This window comes from Euprymna scolopes, chromosome 6 (assembly GCF_053919585.1).
Source record: "Euprymna scolopes isolate OS-2025 chromosome 6, ASM5391958v1, whole genome shotgun sequence".
NCBI lineage: Eukaryota > Metazoa > Mollusca > Cephalopoda > Sepiida > Sepiolidae > Euprymna > Euprymna scolopes.
The window spans coordinates 125,392,683-125,417,203 of record NC_136487.1 but is presented as its reverse complement, the minus strand read 5'-3'; the positions used below and the strand labels follow the sequence as shown (position 1 = coordinate 125,417,203).

The 24,521-nt window shown below is 34.3% G+C and overlaps 5 non-coding genes across 5 annotated transcripts in view; all 5 read left to right on the top strand.

Moving 5' to 3' along the window:
* Window positions 1-3,724: 3,724 nt before the first annotated feature.
* Trnaw-cca (transfer RNA tryptophan (anticodon CCA)) lies at window positions 3,725-3,796 on the top strand. The gene has a single exon. It is a non-coding gene; the product is annotated as a tRNA-Trp (tRNA).
* A 6,165-nt stretch (window positions 3,797-9,961) lies between these two features.
* Trnaw-cca (transfer RNA tryptophan (anticodon CCA)) lies at window positions 9,962-10,033 on the top strand. Its single transcript has one exon. It is a non-coding gene; the product is annotated as a tRNA-Trp (tRNA).
* A 7,028-nt stretch (window positions 10,034-17,061) lies between these two features.
* Trnaw-cca (transfer RNA tryptophan (anticodon CCA)) lies at window positions 17,062-17,133 on the top strand. The gene has a single exon. It is a non-coding gene; the product is annotated as a tRNA-Trp (tRNA).
* A 5,301-nt stretch (window positions 17,134-22,434) lies between these two features.
* Trnaw-cca (transfer RNA tryptophan (anticodon CCA)) lies at window positions 22,435-22,506 on the top strand. The gene has a single exon. It is a non-coding gene; the product is annotated as a tRNA-Trp (tRNA).
* Window positions 22,507-24,503: 1,997 nt separating this feature from the next.
* Window positions 24,504-24,521, top strand: part of Trnaw-cca (transfer RNA tryptophan (anticodon CCA)) — a 72-nt gene continuing 54 nt past the window's right edge. The window contains exon 1 of the tRNA in view: window positions 24,504-24,521. This exon is cut by the window's right edge and continues 54 nt beyond it. This is a non-coding gene — a tRNA (tRNA-Trp).

The window sequence follows — 24,521 nt, the reverse complement described above, 5'->3', positions numbered from 1 at the left end:
ATATTTTAAATCGTCGAGTTAGGGTAAAATCCATTGAAAGCGGTCGGTGGTTCTATGCGAAAATAAAGCTGTGTACGCATTATAAATGTTTCTTTTCTGTGTCTTACGTTATACATTAGTACATTAGGGGTCATTTCGAGTTAAAAGTTTATTTACTGCACCCATCTGGACTAGAGAAAATCATGATTTAAATGTGTGTGTCTCATGTAAATAACTAACGATAATTCTCTGATATGGCCGACCAGACGGGTGATCAAAAAGTCAGATCGAGCGTACCGGAAAACGAAATGAGATCAAATTGACAATTGGCCTTTTTTTTTTTTTTTTTTTTTTGAACTTTGCGCTTTTAAGATTAATTTGTTATGTTTTATTTTCTTGGTGGATAATTAATTTTTGGCCGTGTTTTCTTTTTTTTTTTTGCCCGTTTTTCTTTTTTTTTGGGGGGGGGGTTCTTGAATAAAAAAAATAACCCGACTGTTTTTTTAATTTAAACGTAAATAAAATTCAATTTCGATTTGGCTAATTTCGTTAGTCTCATTTCGTTTTCCGGTACACGGTACGCTCGATCTGACTTTTTGATCACCCGTCTGGTCGGCCATATCAGAGAATTATCGTTAGTTATTTAGACGAGACATACACATTTAAATCATGATTTTCTCTAGTCCAGATGGGTGCAGTAAATAAACTTTTAACTCGAAATGACCCCTAATGTACTAATGTATAACGTAAGACACAGAAAAGAAACATTTATAATGCGTACACAGCTTTATTTACTCATAGAACCACCGACCGCTTTCAATGGATTTTACCCGAGTTAGTATGAATAATGTGATAATATCGGTTAACCGTCCCCATAAGTAATCCAATTTACAAAATTCCCACTACTTCTGTTTACATCGCTATAATCACATTGACTACTGTATACCCATTAACCCTTATCCTCCAGTGGCCTCCGGGCCATGATAAGTGATGATTCAGTTGTAAAAAAAGAAAGGAAGAAAAAAAAAAAACACTAGAAAACCCGTCAGTACTCACTTTAAATTTGATACATTGCATTTTCCTGGTCGATCGATTTTGAAGATAAATAGACAGATATTAACAAAGTACATTTAAGTTCATAGAAGCTTCATTAGAGTTTAAATATTTGTAAAGCAGTTATTTATTTATTTATTTTTTTAAATAACAACCAGTATTCAAATTGTTTTTAATATCTCTGAACATTTACAGCTGATGCAATCAGGTTAGATTAACACTGTGTTCTTATGTAAAGTATAATGTAATATAATCTTCTGGTTTCATTACTCGACATAAAAGTAGGACAACAAAGTTCAGGTAAGGTGTCGTCTTCGTGATGGCCCTGAGGCGCAACGGTAGCGCGTCTGACTCCAGATCAGAAGGTTGCATGTTCAAATCACGTCGGGCTCAAATAACTTTATTTTATATATACATAGAGTAAAATTTAAAAAATATATACGACTGTTAATCAAAAGAAAAAAAAAATGTGGAAAATTTAGGTAACGTTTCATTTGTTTACCTACGGATGCACAACGTTGAAGATAAAAAGTGGATAGCGGATTATAGAAAAAAAGTAGGATTACGCTATAATTTTCCGCAACAGTGTAACTATCACAACTGAATTTGATTACTGTGCCACGATTCTTGCAGACGAAGTGGATTAAATAAAGTGTTCCGTTTGAAATTCTGTGTAAGTTCCATACCTCGAGAGAAGGATCGTCGAGTGTGACAAGATACGCATGAAAAAGGTGGAGTTTACGTCAACCAAAATGTTGTGACTGCTACACTTCACCTTTTCTGCTCACAGTCAGTGGACGAGAACTCGTTTATGACTGACACAATTTTTATTTTTCTTCCTATTCAGAGTGCCCATTTTTGTTGAGAGCTAGATTTTCCTTACATTAAAAATAGACTTTGTGTCTAACTCTGCCCTCGTGTGGAGACAAGGAAATAGGAACATTCAACATGAGAAAAGTAGTTCGAAATATCTAAATTATACCAATAATCGATCCTCATGAAACAAATGACCCCTTCAGAAACGTACATTTAACTGAATTTTGAACAAAATAATTTGCTGGGAAAAGAGCGCAATTTTGATCTTTACAAGTTGTTCACAGAAAATCAATTTTTATTAATTAAAACTAATTTACAATAAATAAACTGAATAAAACCTTAAACAGTTTAAATGTATCCGTACAAAGTGATATGATCTTGTGTTTACGCGGTATAAAAAAAGCAAAACAAAATTCGGCTTAGGTGATTTCTTTGTAGCTGGCCCTGTGGCGTCACGGTAGCGCGTCTGATCCAGATCAGACGGTTGCGTGTTCAAATCACGTCGGGGTCAAGAGGTCCTTATTTAGTTCTTTTTTTCAGTATATTGAAATATTTTAAATCTTCGAGTTAGAATGAATAATGTGATAATATCGGTTAACCGTCCCCATAAGTAATCCAATTTACAAAATTCCTACTACTTATGTTTAGGACGCTATAATCACATCGATTACTGCATACACATTACCACTTATCCTCGAGTTGCCCCCGGGCCTTGATAAGTGATCATTCATGTGTAAAAAAAAACAAACAAACAAAATCACTAGACAATCCGTCAGTAGCCACTTCAACTTTGATACATTAAATTTTCCTGGTCAATTGATTTTGAGCTAAAATCACAGGTATTAATAAAGTACACTTTAGTTCATAGAAGCTTCAATATTCAAATTGCTTTTAATATCGCTGTACATTTACAGCTGATGCAGTCAGGTTAGACTAATTCTGTGTTCTTATGTAAGAGTATAATCTATATAATTATAAAACTCAAATGACTTTGTAACGAGTGATGTAACCCATGTTTGAGTGATCCGTCCGTGATTTTTCATTTGAATATACATTAATAGAAATCTTTCTGTTATGTCAAAAAACCAAACTATTTTCTTTACGTAACAAGTGTCAAACTCATACATGAATACCATAGCTAATATAACATACTGACCAAACGGGTCGAGTGTAATATAATCTTCTGGTTTCTTTACTCGACATAGGTAGCGTTTCATTTGTTTACCTTCGGATGCACAGCGTAGAAGATAAAAAGTAGGATTACACCATAATTGTCCACAACAGTGTAACTATTACAACCGAATTTGACTACTGTGCAACGATTCTTGCAGACGAAGTAGATTAAATAAAGTGTTTTGTTTAAAATTCTGTGTAGGTTCCATACCTCGAGAGAAGGATCCTCGAGTTTGACAGGATACGCATGAAAATTCCCACTACTTATGTTTACTACGCTATAATCACGTCGAATACTGTATACCCATTAGCCCTTATCCTCGAATGGCCTCTGGCCCTTGATAAATGATGACTCATGTGTAAAAAACGAAAGAAAAAACCACTAGACAACCCGTCAGTAGTCACTTTACATTTTCCTGGTCAATTGATTTTGAAGATAAAAAAACAGATATAATTATAAAGTACATTTTAGATATAGAAGCTTCATTAGAGTATAAATGTGTGTAAAGCAGTTTTTTTTTTATTTAAATAACAACCAGTATTCAAATTGTTTTTAATATCTCTGTACATTTACAGCTGATGCAATCATGTTAGATTAACGCTGTGTTCTTATGTAAGAGTATAATGTAATACAATCTTCTGGTTTCATTACTCGACATAAAAGTAGGACAAAAACGTGCGGGTTCGGTGCAGTCTTCATGATGGCTCTGTGGCGCAACGGTAGCGCGTCTGACTCCAGATCAGAAGGTTGCGTGTTCAAATCACGTCGGGGTCAAATAATTCTTTTTATATATCCATAGCGTAAATTTGTAAATATATACGACTGTTAATTAAAAGAAAAAAAATCAATTTTTATTAATAAAAATTAATTTACAATAAATAAACTGAATAAAACCTTAAACAGTTTAAATGTATCCGTACAAAGTCATATGATCTTGTGTTTACGCGGTATAAAAAAAGCAAAAATAAATTCGGCTTAGGTGGTTCTTTGAAGCTGGCCTTATGGCGCAACGGTATTTCGTCTGACTCCAGACCAGAAGGTATCGTGTCCAAATCACGTCGCGGTCAAGAAGTCCTTATTTAGTTCGTTTTTTTCAGTATATGGAAATATTTTAAATCTTCGAGTTTGAATGAATAATGTTATAATATCGGTTAACCGTCCCCATAAGTAATTCAATTCACAAAATTCCCACTACTTACGTTTACTACGCTATAATCACATTGACTACTGTATACCCATTAACCCTTATCCCCGAGTGGCCTCCGGGCTTGATAAGTGATGATTCATGGGTAAAAAAATAGAGAATAAAATGAAACCACTAAACAACATGTCAGTAGCCACTTCAACTTTGATACATTAAATTTTCCTGGTCGATCGATTTTGAAGATAAAAAGACAGATGTTAATAAACTAGATTTCAGTTTATAGAAATTTCGTTAGAGTTTAAATGTTTCTAAAGCAGTTGTTGTTTCTTTCTTTAAAATAGCAACCAATATTCAAATTGTTTTTAATATCGCTGTACATTTACAGCTGATGTAATCAGGTTAGACTAATGCTGTGTTCTTATGTGAGAGTACAATGTAATATGATCTTCTGGTTTCTTTACTCGACATAAAAGTAGGACAACAACATTAGGGTAAGGTGTCGTCTACGTAAACGCCCTGTGGCGCAACGGTAGCGCGTCTGACTCCAGAGCAGAAGGTTTCATGTTCACATCACGTCGGGCTCAAACGATTTCATTTTATATATACATAGCGTTGAAGATAAAAAGTGGACAGCAGCTTATAGAAAAAAAGTTGGATCATTCCATAATTTTCCACAACAGTGTAACTATTACAACTGAATTTGACTACTGTGCCACGATTCTTTCAGACGAAGTGGATTTAATACAGTGTTCCTTTTGAAATTCTATGTAGGTTCCATACCTCGAGAGAAGGATCCTCGAGTGTGACAAGATACGCATGAAAATGTTGGAGTTACCGTCAACCAAAATGCTGTGACTGCTACACTTCACCTTTTCTGTCCACAGTCAGTGGAGGAGAATCCGTATATGACTGAGACTATTTTTATTTTTCTTTCTATCCAGAATGCCCTTTTTTGGGAGCTAGATTTTTCTCACATTAAAAATAGACTTTGTGCCTAACTCTGCCCTCGTGTGGAGACAAGGAAACAGGAACATTTAACACGAGAAAAGTAGTTCGAAATATCTGAATTATAACACTAATCAATCCTCATCCAACAAAACACCCGGTACTGACCAAAGATTTAGGTCACAAAACCAAAACCACTACTACCATCCTCTTCAGCACTATATTAAACCTTCCTCTTCCTTACAGTGTAAAAGACAATTCTCATTCCTTAACCCTTCCTTACTCCTACTCACTCTGCTTACTGACTCCTACCCTACCAGCCTGCTGCTTCCATCCAAGTAGAGCACGCTGGTTCCTTTTCAACGAGAACGAGGCAGAGTTCACTGAGTCGACGTCCAGTACACACGTGTTTTGACGACTGCTATACTCATGTCATCTTACCATGTTCACAGTGTTAACAGAAAATAAAATAATCCTTCAAATTAGTATTTGTGGTGTGTCTTATTCAAACGAGATAGCAACAAATATTACATTGGTGACCCCGCATAAAGAACACTGCACCTCGTCAAAAGAACTTTGCACTAAGAAATGAACAACATAAACTGGGCTCGGACCGAAAAGAAATGAAACACACTTTGGAATCTTCAGGAAAATACAAGTGACTACTCAATTTCACGTCGCAGACGTTTCAAAGAGAACCTTCGACGTAAGTACAACAATACTATATTCCTCCCCCTCCTTCTTTGCCTACACACACAAAAAAGAAAAAGAAAAGATATATATATATATATATATATATATATACTTTCAAAAGAAAAGAATGAACGAAAATGGAAGAATCCAGTGTGCAACAAATAAATCTAAAAACCCAATTCAACCTGCGCAACATAATAGCGTCAACAACCAAATTTTATGCTGTCATATCATCCCTGCCTGTAGAGGTGGTAGCTAAAATACCGATAAATATTTTAGAAGGCAGGAAATATGAGGAACTAAAATGCTCCTTGATTGAGTCCCATGAAAGGACCAAGCTGGAATTGCTCAACAAACTAATGTCAACTAACACTATAACTGGCCGTCCTTCCGCATATCTTCAAGAGATGCTGTCTATTGTAAAAAGGTATTGGCGAAGAGATTGTTCTACATAAATTTTTGCAAGCCTTACCCGCAACAATTTCCCCAGTCATTGCCTCACAGAAAGAGCTAAACGCATCTCAACTAGGAAAACTAGCGGACAAACTAATGCCATTGTTGAATAATATAAATGCAACAGAGTTTACCGCTCAGCATACTGACAAAAACAAGAGCAACGTTCGGATACCGATAGGTGTTAAACCATTTTTCCCTGAACAAAAAACAAAGATATGCAGAGCACATATTTACTTCGCGGGGAAAGCCAGAACCTGCAAACCCTGGTGCAAATGGCCAGAGAAGCGGAACATAAAAATACTACCAAGCTCACGCCCACCCACATCAACACCAAGTGACTCGGAAAACTAGTAGCGCGAGCCATGTCCGTCCCCTTGAGTTTGCCACTACTACAAGTTAAAGCAAGGCTATGGACAAAAACAGTGAAATTTATTGTAGATACGGGCGCAAGTATCTCGATAATACCAGCAGCTATCATAAACGGTGTCACATTACACCCAACACCAGTATCACTAACCACTGCCAACGGTGAGAAAATAGAATGCCACGGCTAAGCTAACCTTGAAATTGAGATACCAAGTTTGAGAAGGTCATTTTCCTGGACATTTGTTATCGCAAACGTCACCAATCCCCTCCTCGGACTTGATTTCTTAAATAAATTTGGCCTTACAGTAGACTGCAAAAATAGAACAATTTACGACCCAGTTACTAACACCAAAAAAAAAGTTACTATTAAATGCTGCAGCACCAGTAAATGTGGTCATAAATGAAATAGAACTGCCCGTATTCATTAGAAAAAGCCTGGATAAACACCCAGAAATTATCTCTCCGCACACCAACAAAAACAGTGAGTACTGTGGTGTTTATCACAGAATCGACACAGGCAGCCACTCCCTAGTCTTCGCTAAATCCAGACAACTGTCTGCTGAAAAGCTGCCGGCGACGAAAGAGGAATTTAAACATTTAATAAACGAAGGTGTAATAACCCCTTCAGACAGTGGGTGGTCAAGCCTCAAGCCCACTACATCTGGTACCCAAACAAAGTGGAGGTTACCGCTGCTCGCTGCTGTGGAGACTACCGCGCCTTAAACAGCATCACTAAAAGTGACAGATACCCCATCCCCAATATAAACTACTTTACGGCTAAACTCGCTGATAAACAGCGATTTTCGAAAATTGACTTGATTTCGGCAAATCATCAGAGTAAGATGCACCCAATGATATTCCAAAAACTGCCGTAATCTCGCCGATGGGACTCCACCAATACGAATACATGCCGTTTGGACTAAAAAAAAAACTCAGCGGCTACGTTTCAAAGATATATGGACAAAATTTTCCGAGATATCGACTGTGTTTTCATTTATAATAGACGACATATTGATCTTCAGGGACAACGAACAATCTCACAAACAAGATATCGACACAGTTTTTCAAATCTTAGAAAACAACAGCCTAAAGATATCACTTTCCAAATCCATCTTCAATGTGACATCTCTTGACTTCCTAGGATTTAGAATCAACTCAAAAGGAATCACACCAACTGCAAATAAAGTTAAAGAAATAGAATCTTTTCCGTGCCCTAAAGATGCAAAAAGACTACGCAGATTTCTTGGTATAGTAGGATTTTATAGAAAATTAATACCAGGATTTGCGAAATTAGTCTTACTCTTATCTGAGAGAATGAGACTAACACCGAAAGGTTTAATCACCTTAAATACATCGGAAAAAGAATTACCCCACCCCCAACCAACTTGTACACAGTATCAACTGGTCACGGACAGCAGCAAATATGCAGTAGGTGCTGCCTTACATCAAGTCATAGATGGAACCCCAGTACCAATAGGGGTTTTCTCGAAAAAACTCAAAGCAACACAGACGAGATATTCCACTTTCGATCGTGAACTTTTAGCAGCATATTTGGCTGTATTACACTTTCGCCACATTATAGAAAATCGCGAACTATTGCTTCTGACAGATGATAAACCAATGTGCGGTGCATTTCACAGTCTAAAACCTACAAAATCAGATAGGCAACAAAGACAACTAGCCATTATCACAGAGTTAATCTCAGATATTGCCCATGTGAAGGGTGACCAAAATATAGTTGCAGATTGTTTATCTCGCCCAACATTTGCTGTACAAATAGATATGTACGACCTCCCAGCACTTGCAGATGCACAGAAAACAGACCCCGAAATACAGTCCTATCCAGACTTAAAGAAATTCACATTATCTGGAAAAGATCAATTTTGAAGATACATAGACAGATATTAATAAAGTACATTTAAGTTCATAGAAGAACTCCCACTACTTATGTTTACTACGCTATAATCACATCGACTACTGTATACCCATTAACCCTTATCCTCGAATGGCCTCCGGGCCTTGATAAGTGATGATTCACGTGTAAAACAAGAAAGAAAAAAAGAACACCAGACAACCCGTCAGTACTCACTTTAAATTTGATACATTGCATTTTCCTGGTCGATCGATTTTGGCGATACATAGACAGGTATTAATAAAGTACATTTAAGTTCATAGAAGCTTCATTAGAGTTTAAATGTTTCTAAAGCAGTTGTTGTTGTTTTTTTTTTTTAAATAACAACCAATATTCAAATTGTTTTTAATATCGCTGTACATTTACAGCTGATGTAATCAGGTTAGACTAATGCTGTGTTCTTATGTAAGAGTATAATGTAATATGATCTACTGGTTTCTTTACTCGACATAAAAGTAGGACAACAACATTAAGGTAAGGTGCCTTCTGCGTAAACGCCCTGTGGCGCAACGGTAGCGCGTCTGACTCCAGAGCAGTAGGTTTCAAGTTCACATCACGTCGGGGTCAAATAATTTCATTTTATATATACATAGAGTAAAATTTGAAAATATATATGACTATTAATCAAAAGCACAAAAAATGTAGAAAATTTAGGTAACGTTTCATTTGTTTACCTACGGATGCACAGCGTTGAAGATAAAAAGTGGACAGCTTATAGAAAAAAAGTAGGATTACACCATAATTTTCCACAACAGTGTAACTATTACAACTGAATTTGACTACTATGTCACGATTCTTGCAGACGAAGTGGATTAAATAAAGTGCTCCGTTTGAAATTCTGTATATGTCCCATAACTCGGGAGAAGGATCCTCGAGTATGACAAAATACCCATGAAAAAGGTGGAGTTTACGTCAACCAAACCGTTGTGACTGCTACACTCCCTCTTTTCTGTCCACAGTCAGTGGAGGAGAATCCGTTTATGACTGACACAATTTTTATTTTTCTTCCTATCAAGAGTGCCTCTTTTTGGGGAGCTAGATTTTCCTCACATTAAAAATAGATTTTGTGTCTAACTCTGCCCTTGTGTGGAGACAAGGAAATAGGAACATTCAACATGAGAAAAGTAGTTCGAAATATCTAAATTATACCAATAATCAATCCTCATCCAACAAATGACCCCTTCAGAAACGTACATTTAACTGAATTTTCAACAAAATAATTTGCTGGGAAAAGGGCGCATTTTTGATCTTTATAAATTGTTCACAGAAAATCAATTTTTATTAATTAAAACTAATTTACAATAAATAAACTGAATTAAACCGTAAACAGTTTAAATGTATCCGTACAAAGTGATATGATCTTGTGTTTACGCGGTATAAAAAAGGCAAAACAAAATTCGGCTTAAGTAGCTTCTTCGTGGATGGCCCTGTGGCGCAACGGTAGCGCGTCTGACTCCAGATCAGAAGGTTGCGTGTTCAAATCACGTCGGGGTCAAGATGTTCTTTTTTTGTTTTAGTATATGGATATATTTTAAATTTTTGAGTTTGAATGAATAATGTGATAATATCGGTTAACCGTCACCCTAAGTAATCCAATTTACAAAATTCCCACTACTTTGTTCATAATCACATTGTCTAATGTAAAACCATTGACCTTTGTCCTCGAATAGCCTCCGGGCCTTGGTAACTGGTGATTCCTGTGTAAAAAAACAAAAAAACAAACAAAAATAAAAGAAAACACACTCGACAATTCGTTAGTAGTCACTTTAACTCTGATACACTGAATTTTCCTGGTCGATCGATTTCGAAGATATATATAGAAGGTTCATTAGTGTTTATATATTTGTAAAGAAGTTGATTTAAAAATAAATAACTAAAATTCAAATTATTTTAAATATTGCTGTACATTTACAGCTGATGCAATCAGATTAGGCGAATGCTTTGTTCTTATTAAAGTCTGAAAGTAAACCAATTTACAATAAACTAGTGAAGCATGCATGCCCTCCCCGTGAGTGCACAGTTAACGAGGCAGAAGAAAATTACTAAGTCCAGCATCCCCCACAACAGTTCGCCCCCAATGTCTCCAGGCTACACCAAGACCTGGTATAAATGAACAAACAGTGCAGTTTTAGGCCTTAAATTTGAGTTCTGCACCATGAAAAAAAAAAAAAAAAAAAAAAATGACTAAGTCCATCTTCTCGTTTCTTTACTCAGCATAAAAGTAGGACACAACGTTTCGTTGAGAAGTGGTCTATGTAGGTGGTTCTGTGGTGCAATGGTAGCGCGTCTGACTCCAGATCAGAAGATTGCGTGTTCAAATCCAGCCGGGGTCAAGTAATTTCATTTTATATATTCACAGATCAGGATTTGAAAATATATATGACTGTTAGGCATTGCAAACTGAATGTGAAAAAAAAGAACGTACGATTCCGTGACGGCAGACTTTTGTTAACTATACGAACTATGGAGAAGATGAAGCGACTTAATGATTTTTTAAACCTTTGTTTATCTTCTTCAAACTGCAATTAATAATTAATCTTTGTCATAATTTTGTTAGGTTTCAGATTTACACAGTTTAATGATTAATGATATAAACATTTGTATATTAAATATGAAATGCGGTTTTACTGTATGTTCATTTGATTAACTACCGGCTTCCATATTTTTTTCGGTAAAAAGACACAAACAAATATGAGAGCCATCTATAAAATGTTTAATATTTGTGCAATAATATTTTTAAATCGGTTTTAATTTGGCGATGAAATAGCTGACAAGAGTCATGTTTATATAAAAACTTAATATTAAAAAAAATTTAAACACAAATAAAAATCTATGTTGAAACGGAACATTTTGAAATAATGGAATTTTAATCGTTTTAATCTTTTAAAATTAATTAATCTTTAGGAAGTTACTTTTTCTTGGCGATTCAACTGATTATAGTATATATTAATTAGAAAAAAAAAACGCTATTTAAAATAAAAACATAATATTAAATTATATAATTTTTTAATTGCAACTTCAAGGTAAGTTTTTGTTCAATACGTGTATTTAAATGTTGTGGCCTTGTTTTAGAGGTTCACAATATCAAACAGGAGAGTCGGTAAAGTCATGTCAACGATTAGGCTGGCATGGAATCTCTGATTAGAGAGTCCAAAATGGCTGCCTTTCACAGCGATGGGAGAGTCCATGTGAAGACAGGAATAGGGGTATCAGTTACCCCAGAACACCCCCCTCCGAAGATTTATTTCCCTGAAATATAATTTTTTCTCTTAGGGTTGACTTCCAAGGGGTCCGTCAGCTTCCTTTTTCTAGTGGAACGACGTATTTCCGTACTGGTTTGAGGAGGTTCCAGATCAAATGCCTCATATAGGAGGTCCATCGTCTCTTCTTCAGATGGAATTTCACTTGGCTCGTCTGAAGTGCGTTTGCGAATTTGGTTTAAGTGTTTCTTATGTGTGGAGTGTGGTCCTTCCACCATATAGACCATACGACCGATCCTGTTAATGATCGTTCCCCGCTCCCAGAAGGTACTATTATCTTTATGCATTTGTAAAAATATCTTTTCTCCCGGCATGTAGTTCTTCTGGGGTATCCCCGCGTGAGTTCGAATCTCATCCTCGTCGCCAGATGTTGTGGCCTTATTTTAGGGGTTCACAATATCAAACAGGAGAGTCGGTAAAGTCATGTCAACGATTAGGCTGGCATGGAATCTCTGATTAGAGAGTCCAAAATGGCTGCCTTTCACAGCGATGGGAGAGTCCATGTGAAGACAGGAATAGGGGTGTCAGTTACCCCAGAACATTAAATTAAAAAAAAAAAATATTTGTTACTTATTTGAACTCATATGTTTCATAATAAATAGAAATTTCGATAGATTTAAATATATTTTGTTCAAATTTCGAAAACATAAATAGGGGGGGGCACGCACAAAAAAAAAGTATTTTCCCTCGTATACTTTACGGAAACTGCATTTTATATGTAATTTCATTCTAAAATGGATAAGTATAAAAAATTTCCCGAAAATCTGACCATTAGTTGATTTTTGTTAGATTTATGAAACATGGGTTTGTTTTCACGTTCAGAATGTCTACTACATGGGATCGTTATTTTAAAGCGCCAATTATGTAAACACGATTTTCGTCTCGCAATTTCATTATTTTCGTTCGATGAAAAAAATTTAAAAAAGTAGGCACCGCCAAAAATGGCCGCAAAATCAAGTTGTTGTTGTTTTTTAAAACGAAATTACATTTATTAAAATCCATTATTTCTGAGTAACTTTTTTTTTCCAGAAAGATAAAACCCTGAATTTTATCATATAGAAAACAGAATAATGTAAAACTTTTTCTACTATTTTTAATTCAATTTTAAATGTTAAATTTTCCCAAAAAGTTAACAATTGACATTTTTTGTCTTGCACAAAAAAACGTACTTAAATATTAAAAAAAAAGGGTTTTTGAAATAATTAATTAATTTATTTATTGTCTAACTAAGATTTAGGATGATTTTCTAAGAGAATATGCAAAAATATTATAATATAAGTACCTGAATTTCAAATAATTCCACTTATTCATATAGGTAACCAGATATTTCGCGTTGACGTAGAGTTCAGATCGACTCTGTTTACGTTTTCGTTTGATAAAAAGCAAACTATGGAAGACCAAACAGGCCAAAAAAAACTTATTTTTCAGTGACGAAAATTTCAATGTATTATTAAGCTGAGGCTGGCCAGTACCAGATGGGTGACCATTTGTATGCGTTTGGTTTTTAATGTGTATGTGTGTGGGGGCCAGGCTCCCCAAAATGGGGGGGCAATTTAAAGCAGAATAAAAAAAAATTATTTCAGCGCGTTTGGTCCACCGTAGTCGAAAGGCGGCAAACGTTTTCAAACGGGATCGAAAAAAATGATGCTATTTTTAACACAAAGGGCACAATATTTACCGAATTTTTTTTTTTGGTATCGATTATTCAAAGCATGCCCTGTTTAATAATGGTCATGCATTATTCGGCTCGCTAAAAAGAAATTGTTCATTTATTTATCAAAAATTTTAAAATAGCTTTTTTCGTATGAATATTAAAAATTTTTTTTTTTTGTTTTGCTTAACTTAAATTAATTACTTTACTTAACATATTCACCGAATTTCACACTTCAAAACTCAAAAGCGGGATAATTAAACACAATCGAAGTTCTGATATTCAGACGTCAAAATAAGGTATGCAAACAATTTTTTTTTTTTTAATCTATAATTCTGTCCCTTACAACAACACAATATGTTGATTTCAGTTTCAGATGATTATTTTAAGCATATTTGTTCCCACTTCAAAACAAGGGGGGTTTGTAAGCAAAAAAATATATATATATAAATATCGTTTATGAAAAATAAGTACACTGTTATAAAGTTCATTCTTCTCCTAATAATCGCTGAAAATTTCGTATTGATCGGATAATTACCTGATTTTTGGTAGATTTTTAAAAAGACGGTCCGTCAAAAAGTACTGACCTGCCCCCCCCCCCAGTTTTGGCGGTGCCTATAAAAAAGTATTACTAGTTTAGTTCTGTTTTTTAAATGACACAAAAGTTATATTGGTAATATTAATTTATAATAAAGTTACATCGTTTTACATATAGGAGCGGGGTAATTCTGTGGTGACTTTTGGAGGTGCCATATGACTGCTGAGCAAAAAAAAAAAAAAAAAAAAAAGGGAAAGATTAAGGTAACGTTTCATTTCTTTACCTACGGATAGGTGTATCAGAAAGTGGCCATTAAAAGTGATCAGAACTTTAATAATTCAACTTACTATTTTTCGAAGCTTATTTTGAAAACTGTAATTCAAACCCTAATTTTTTTCAATTAAAGGAGCAAAGACCAAATTATTAAAAAAATAACAGGTTTAATAGCAAATTACGCAATATTTTTTTTTTTTTTAAATAGGTTTTCTTTAAAAAATATAAAGAAAATAAACATATTTTGAGTTGCTTATAAATATGTATATATATAAATGCCAAAAAATAACTTACTTAAAAAAATATGGTATTAAATGGGTAGTTCCATCCTTCATTGTTAAGAATTTATACATATTTATATTTTAAATTTCATGTATTTTTTAAATAAAAGGATTTTTTTAAAGCTAGGGTCGTAGAAAATCGCATTTTCGCAACATGTTTTGCGCGAAGCTGTAAAGAGCTGCTGCTGCTAAAATGAAATTTATGAAATACGGATTCATCCAAGGGGCATAAATAATGTCTCTTTTTTATTGCGTGTGTTAACCAAAATTAGTATTTTTCATCCTCCGTAGTTAAAAAGGAAACGCACATTCACTTATAAGTTTTTCCCCTAGAACAAAAAAATCAGCTTTATCGATATTTAAAAAAATTCTTTTAATGAAATACACGAGTTTTTGATTAATATATTTTAATACTTCTTAATAGACTAATTTTTTTTTTTAGATAAAAATTGATTATTGGTATTATTTTGATTTTTCGAACAATTTTTCTCCTGTTGAATGTTCCTATTTCCTTGACTCCCCACAAGGGCAGAGTTAGACATAAAGTCGGTAAAAAAAGAAAACATTCAATGAAATAGAAATATTTGCCGTCAGCGTCTAGTATTTACTTGACGATGTAAGCATAACATGAGCTTTCATTAAAAAAAAAAATCAACGTGTTTTTTTTTTTTTTTAAAAGGTTTTACACTTTGGACTTTACAGGTAAATTTTCAAAAAACTATTTTTTTTTGTTTTAAATTAGAATATTTTCTTTATTGATCTTTTATCTTCAATTTGTGATATATAAAACTTTGGCACATAAATTAATTATTAAAATTTTAATAGACATTTCAAAATGGGGGAGGGGGTGAATTTGAAAAAAACCCGTTTCTCTGAAATATTATATTTGGTTTATTGGAAAGAGCATAACATTTCACATTGACCCTGAAAATATGGTAAAAATTGAACCAATAGAAAAATTTGGATAGATTTTTAAAGTTTAAAAATTGAAAAATATTTAACTCGTAAAATTCTATTGATTTTATTACGTAAAAAATGGCTGCATGAAGGCACGCCGGCATTTTGTAAACATTTTGTAAACACTGTTTAAAAAAAAAATAATAAAAAATAGTATTTCTACTATTTTTTAAACAACTTTAATAGTTTATTTTGGAAGTATATTCCATACAGAAAATAAACAACCCACTTTAAAAAGAGAAATTACGAGTTTTTTTTAAATATTTTATTCACAGTTTTCTGTTAGGGGTGTCAAAAATTCCCCCAAATTTCTGATACATCTACGGATGCACAGCGTTGAAGATAAAAGCAGATTATAGTAAAAGGAGGATTGAACCTTCATTCTCCGCAAGAGTGTAACTGTTACAACTGAATTTGACTACTGTGCTACGAGTCTTTCAGACTACGTGAATTAAATAAAGTGTTCCGTTTGAAATTCTGTGTAAGTTCCATACCTCGAGAGAAGGATTCCCGAGTTCGACAAGATACACATGAAAAAGGTTGGAGGTTACGTCAACCAAAACGTTGTGCTACACTTCACCTTTTCTGTTCTCAATCTGTGGAGGAGAATCCGTTTATGACTGAAACAATTTTTATTTTCTTCCTATTCAGAGTGCCCTTTTTTGAGGAGCCAGCTTTTCCTCACATTAAAAACCGACTTTATGTCTAACTCTGCCCTTGTGGGGAAGCAAGGAAATAGGAACATTCAACATGAGAAAAATTGTTCGAAAAATTCAAATAATACCAATAATCAATCCTTATCTAAAAAAAAAAAAAAATCATAAACGTACATTTAACTGAATTTTGAACAAAATAATTTGCTGCGAAAAGAGCGCAATTTTGATCTTTATAAATTGTACGCAGAAAATAAATTTTTATTAATTAAACCAATTTACAATAAATAAAATGAATAAAACCTCAAATAGTTGTAAATGTATCTGTGGAAAGTGATATGATCTTGTTTTCACGCGGTATAAAAATAGCAAAACAATATTCGGCTTAGGTGGTGTCTTTGTAGCTGGCCCTATGGCGGAAGGTAGCGCGTCTGACCCCAGATCTGAAGGTTATGTGTTCAAATCCCGCAAGTGTCAAGAAGTTACATGTTGTTCTTTTTTCAGTATATATGAATTTTTGAATCGTCAAGTTTAAATGAATAATGTGATAACATTGGTTTTGATTTCAACACTAGACAACTCGTCAGTAGTCACTTAAACTTTGATAAGTTTAGTTTTCCTGGTTGATCGATTTTGAAGATAAATGGACGGATACTAATAAAGTATATTTTAGTTTATAGAAGCTTCGTTAGAGTTTAACTATTTGTAAAGCAGTTAATTTAAAGAAAAATAAAAATAACAACCAGCATTCAAATTGTTTTTAATATCGCTCTACATTTACAGCTGATGCAATCAGATTAGACTAACGCTGTGTTCTTATGTAAGAGTATAATTTAATACAATCGTCTGATTTCTTTACTCGACATAAAAGTAGGACAACAATGTTCGGGTAAAGTGTCGTCCTCGTGATGGCCCTGTGGCGCAACGGTAGCGCGTCTGACTCCAGATCAGAAGGTTGCGTGTTCAAATCACGTCGGGGTCAAATAATTTCATTTTATATATACATAGAGTAAAATTCGAAAATATATATGACTGTTAAAATTTTAAAAAAATGTGGAAAATTTAGGTAACGTTTCATTTGTTTAACTACGGATGCACAGGGTTGAAAAAAAAATAGCGGAGATCAGATTATAGAAAAAATTATTATGCTGATGTTTTCACGTTCTTGTTTGCAAGGAAAATATTAAAATATTGCATGTAAAATTTATGTTAAAAATGCTACCTTATTAAAAGCATGGAATAGTTTGTGCAATTATTTATTTATTTTTTTTATTTTTTGGTGAAAATATTGAATAACCAATGCTTCATTCGATGATAATATATATATATATATATATATATATATATATATATATATATATATATATATATATATATATATATATATATATATATATATATATATATATATACACGTACATTTATAAGCTACAATCAACATCCAACATTCGTTACTTAAAAATTGCTGGGTTTATTTATGGTGTCTTTTACATATATAAAAAAACACCCAATACTTTTGCTGATGAGGAGACTTTGTTTAAATAAACTATATGTCAAAATTATTGTCCGCGGCTTAATGTCTATCAATAAAAACATCGTTTCCGAAACGATCGTATAAATTATTAACTTTGTTGTTGTTCCTTCTTATGAAACAGTTTTTTTCATTTTTAATTCTAATTTGAATTTTAAATTATCAATCACATTACTATATATATATATATATATATATATATATATATATATATATATATATATATATATATATATATATATAATTTTCACCCCAAACAAGGCACAGTGCGGCTTTGAAGTAGGGGGCTACTATCGGGAACATAAATTGGAGGGATATTATGAAGGGAGATGAGCAGCAAGATGTCTGTTCACCTTATACTTGAACTTCTGCATGTCAGTACAGTTGGGAAAGCAGAATCTCGGAAGGAAGTTCCAAAGTCTAGCAGTTCTGGGAAAGAAACTATTGGAGTAGAAGGCTTTCTTACATCTAAGGATCTCTACTGTGTAGGGGTGGGATTTAGCTGCTTGTCGGGTTTGTCGGGGGTATTTACATCGAAAGGGGACAAGGGCTTGTAGTTCGTCAGAGAATTCACCATTAAAATACTTGTAGAACAGGCAGAGGGATGCAACATTTTGTCGATGGGACAAAGGCTGAAGCTTAGATGACAGTGCCGGACCTATCAGATTAGCGACTCTCTTTTGAACCCAGTCCAGGAGTGAGAGTAACAGATGCACCATTCCAAATGTGACAACAATACTCAATACATGGGCGAGTGGTGGCCCTCTAGACGTACAGGATACTTTCAGACGTAAGTAGCTTTCTAGCACGGTAGAGAGAACCCACCTTCCTTGCAGCAGTCCTGGCAATGCTCTCAATGTATCTGTCCTAACTCATGTTCCCTGTGAACGTTAAGCCGAGGAATACTTTCAGATAATGTGTTTTTGGCCATTGCTATTGGTGGTAAAGAAGGTTTCTTGTAATTATTAGAAGAAACAAGCTTAGTCTTGGCAGCATTGAATGTGACCATCCATTTATGTCCCTATTCCACTAAAGATTGGAGGTCTTCCTCTAGTGTTTCTGCCATTTTCTTAGATATGTGTTCATTTGTTTTCCTCTCGTGCCAGTTATAGAGTATAGTATCATCAGCAAATATACCCATCCCAGAGACAATTTTATCAGGGAGGTAATTTATGAATATTAGGAATAATAAAGGTCCAAGGATCGTCAGTTCGAGAAAATTAATTTTTCTTAGAGTTTATAACTATATTATTAACACGGACTTTTTTTTTCGTAATTTTCCTGAAAAAAATTAATTTTTCTTGTTTTCTTTATTGTTACAATTTACGATGCTTCATTTTAATAAAAAACATCATCAAATTTATGCGTCTTCTTTTATTACTGAAAACCATAACTTTACTAAAAGCGCTTTTCGTTTAAACAAAATAATAGATTTACAAAATGATTTAAAAAATAAATAATGGGTTCATTATATTTGGTGATCATTACTTAATAAATACGGAAAATTTAATTAAAATTGATTTATTTCCGTGTTTGGGGGAAGTTTTAAGTGAAGGGAGGGGTAAAAATGTTTATACATTTTGGGCATCGGCCATTCATTTTGCACGTACTTATAATGGTTATCTATCTATCTATCGATGCCCCTGTCCAGTCTCGAAAGACAAAGGATACCCCTGTAGGAGCAGTTGCGTGTGTAATTGTGAGGCAAGGGTCGCGCAATCTCTAACCACACATTTCCTGAATCGACACTATTTGGGTCCAGTGGCAAGGAGAAGACCAGGACGACTGGAAACAATGCCGAGATAAGCGGAGAGCACATACAGCAACTGGAAGTCCCAAATGGTCACTCATTTAGTACTGGCCAGGCTCAACGTTGCTTAACGTCGGTGATCCAGCGGGAACCGGTGTATCAAAGTGATTATACCGTATATGTATCTATCTATCTATCTATCAGAAGACTACATAATACAACTTCTTGTGATATTACGCTGTATAAGGTGTTAAATTTGGTCAGAATCTCCTGTTCCTTCTTTCATCGGATTATTTCGATTATCGGTATTTATTGAAGACATTCGATGCAAAACCTATCTCTGGCAGGCATATAAAGTATCCTTTTGTGACATTTCATAAAAATCGGTCCAGCCGATTTCAAGTCTATAGGGAACGAACTCACAAACGCAGACACACATACAAAGTTTCTTTTATGCAATAGTAGATGCATCCTGCTTGTTTCTTAGTTAGTACATACATCAGGCTTTCAATAATTAGATACAGTCAAAACTCGTTACTTGCTACTATGTCACTGTAACCAGAAAGTGAATAGTTTTGTTATATAATCAAAAAATAAGTCAAAGGAGCCGATTTAAAAAAAACAAAACAAAAAAACAAAAAAACAAAACAAAAAAAAAAAACAAAGACAATTTTGGAAGGTTAAACTGTTAAAAAAAGGCCAAATTCGCGGAATATTACTTTGGAATATTTATTAATGCGTATTGATTTATCTCATTTGGGTCAGTTCTATATATTTAATATACAATGGACAATATTAAAAAAAATATATTAATGAACTCATATTTGCTGCGTGTTATTGGCTTTTCGCGCCGTTCAGAAAAATATCAGTTTTATCTCGACTTACATAAAAGGAACGTGTGTGTGTGTGTGTGTGTGTGTGTGTGTGAGAGAGAGAGAGAGAGAGAGAGAGAGAGAGAGAGAGAGAGAGAGAGAGAGAGAGAGAGAGAGATTAGTGCCCCGGTTGTGGTAGTTGTTAACACCCCCTCCAGCATGGTCAGGAAGTTATTTGGCCGTAAGCGGAGGGATACATAGAAAAATGCAATCCCATAAGTCATTTATTTTCCTCGATCTCTTTCTAGTCCAGACAGCATGAGGTGAGCACGTGTTATTTTCCCTTTCTGTAAACGAGAGGGGGGCATCCCGTTTCTCTCAGCACTAGTTAAGGTTAGCTAGTTATAGTGAAAGTTAATTATCACTAGTAATTTGTTTTTGTAAAAAATGTTGTAATATTTTCTTGTAAAAAAATAAATAGTTAATTATATTGCTCAAATATTACCATTGTGTCGCGCGTCGTTTTTTTTGTCTGTCTGCCTTAATTGTTTGCATTAAAGAACGAAGTGGGCCTGAAGACGAAGAAAGTTCCAACCAGAATGCCACCAGAGTGAAGACATCATCTTGAGAGAATGAAGGAGGCACACATCCAACATCTCAGTATGCTTTTCCTCTTGATATTCAGGCCATATCATCAGATCATCAGATCATCATAGGACCGATTTAGCGTAACACGTGGGTTTGTCACACGCCAGTGACCGACCCATGTGTAAGAAAAGTATTCTAATACTTAATCTGAGATTAGGCACCGTTTTCATATTTTATTATTATTGGTCATGAATGAGTAACACAAAATTGTTAGTTTAAACAACATGTGTTCTATTAACTCTCTTGTATTGACTATCTTGTTCTCTTTTTATATTCTAGCAGGAATCTTCCAACATGCCAGGGTTCAATTTTCCTTTAACACGTTTCCTCATCACTGAAATATCTCGATGGAATCCCTCGCCATGTCCATCCTTCACATCACTAAGATTCTCCGCAAAATTCCCCAAAGTGACAATTTTGCCAAAAAAAAAATGTACCTAATTCGACAAAAAGAAGGCCAGAAATGGATTTTCGATGCCATTGTATATATAAAATGACCATAGATGTCCAGAACTTTTTCGGGTGTCGCGCAATATTATTTGTAGAGCAGTGGTTTTGTTTGCGTTTCTGAATGTTTGAGATGAGGCTTGGATGTTCGGACTACTGTTTTAATCTTGAGTGCCATTTTCACAACGTTTCGGTCGATGTAACCTCCGATCTTCTTTAACTGCACTTTGTCGAACTAGGGAATGTTTCTGTCGAACTCGGGAAGTTGAACGGAATTTCGAGGGAACCCTTTACTTACTTCAAGGGGGGTAAGCACGCTCTCGTTCCGTCAGCCATTACTGGGCCGCGGTCCTGAGTAATTTGCAATTGTATTTTCGGTCGCCCACACTGAGAATCGAACCTTCAATCTTCAGGAGAATATAACTTTTGCAATCAAATTTTACAAGTACTCTAACCACTGCGCCACGGGTCCGAAATCTCGAATTCGACAAAAATATTCCGGAATTCGATAAGATATACCCGAAGAAAGTCGGAAAGTACATCGAACAAAACGCTGTGAAAAAAAAAAACTCTTAAAATGAAAACAGCTGTTTTGTTTGCTTTCAATATTTCTATAGGATTATTTGGAAAATCACAGCTCTGAATTACTAGCAGAAGAATAATTACAAAAACAATAGAATATACACGTACTAAACAGCAACAACAGCAGCAAGAAGAAGAAGAAGAAGGAGAAGAAGAAGAAGAAGAAGAAGAAGAAGAAGAAGAAGAAAAAGACGAAGAAAAAGAAGATGCAAACCGTATGAATACTGATATAGACACACGTACGCACGGACACACACACACACACACACACACGGACACACACACACACATTTTGATCAGGCACATATATTCTTATAGTAAAACGTTATCGTTTTCTTTTAATAACAAGAACTAAAATGGTTTAAAATATTGCTGTACGTTTACAGCTGATGTAATCAAATCAGATTCAAGTCATGTTTTTATTTAAGATTGAAAAGTAATTAAAGGCTTTTTTCCTTCACGCAACACTAATGTGTGAAAAGAATAGTCAGCTTATATGCCCGCTAAATGGATGGCCCTGTGGCGCAACGGTAGCGCGTCTGACTCCAGATCAGAAGGTTGCGTGTTCAAATCACGTCGGGGTCAAAATTGCAGTTAAGTTTTTCTTGCTGTACACTAGACAACCCATCTCTCATTCTTTTAACTTTGATGATTTCAGTGTACTGACCCATCGATTGTCAAGATAGTCATGTATTATGCAAAAAAAACAACAAAAAAAAAAAAAAACGTACATGCTAATGTAAAGAAGATTCATTGGAGTTTAATTATTTGGAGAACAGTTTTGTTTGCTTTTAATATTTCTATGGGTTATGTGGCAAATTAAATCTTTTAACTAATAGCAGATGAATAATTACAAAACATAGAATATAAACTTACTAAAAAAACAATAACGTAGAAACCGTGTGAATACCGATATTTACACACATACGCATGCACACACACACACACACACACACACACACACACACACGCACATATCTTCAAAAGTTTTTTTTTTACTTTTAATAACGAAACTCAAATTGTTTAAAATATCGCTGTAGGTTTTACAGCTGATGCAATCAAATCAAATTCAGGTTGTGTTCTTATTTAAGATTGAAAAGTAATTAAATGCTTTCTTTCCTTCTTTCGGCACAAATGTATATAAGAAGAATTATCGGCGTATCCAGGGTCTCAGCGGATGACCCTGTGGCGCAATGGTAACATATCCGACTCCAGATCAGAAGGTTGCGTGTTCCAATCACGTCGGGGTCAGTGTGCTACATTTTTAAATCCTTTAGTTGAAATCTGTTTTTAAAAAATGTGTAACTACTTGGTTAATATATATTTTACATTCTTTTGTATTTCCGGCTTTTTCTTTAATATTTAATCGCTAAGTTTTTATTTCTATTTTTACGCAAAAAAAAAAAAAATAAATAAAAAATTACAAAAGTATAAACGGAGATAAACTGGAAGACCCTACTTTGTTGGTCGGCATCTTATCATTCCAGTCTTCGAAGAGATAAATTTGGAAACTGCTCCGACTGAAGTGAGGGCATGTTCTTTTCGATCATTTTTGGGACCATAAGTAATGTTGAAATGTGGTTGAAATCAATCTTGAAATTATCGTAACAATCATAGTCTCGTACCCAACTCGATATATATATATATATATATATATATATATATATATATATATATATATATATATATATATATATATACTAGCAGTTCAGCTCGGTTTTGTTTGGGCCCTATATACTATTGATAACTTTTTGTGTATATGTATATATATATATATATATATATATATATATTAAAAAGTTTGATTCATGTCCAGGTAACCTACATTTACAATTTCAAGTGTTTAGACCCAAAATTGGCGAAGGAGTTTGGTAGAACAAAAGATGATTATTGCAAAGAGAGAAGATTCCTATTAGATCTTGTATCGAAAAGAACAGTCTATAGGTAGAAGGAAATAGTCAGCAGAAAAATTTCCACAAGCTTGCTGTTCTTGGAAAGAAACTACTGGCATAGTTTGTTGGTTTGTTGTGTTCAACGACCTATCAACATCTAAAGTGTCATTTTAGGACAGAAACTTTTAAACCCTCCAAAGCTTTGCCAGCTATCTTTGAGAATAGTTTAGTTAATTGCTAATCTCTGTAGGCGCTTTTACCGAGAAATGCCGATAGGCCTGTCCAGGAACTTTTGCAGGTCAGCGTGCTCCTCTTCTGGGGCGCTGACTTCTGAATCCTACTTTCCGATTCTGGTTTCTAAGTTCTTGCAGTGGTAGAACTAAATTTGATCTATCTATCTATCTATCTATCTATCTATCTATCTATCTATCTATCTATCTATGACATCTTCATATATATTGAAGACGACATAAAAATTGTGCTGTCACTAAATTAAAATATACAGTTCATACATTGAATAATAATCAAAGTCTCAAATCGTTAAAAATATCTCTGTACGTTTACAGCTGATGCAATCAGATTAGACTGAGACTGTGTTTTTATTTAAAAGTGAAAAGTACTTATTACTTTCGTTTCGTTACGTGATGTATACATAAGAGAGTGTTCGAGTCAGCAGAAATTTATGTGAGTGGCCCTGTGGCGCAACGG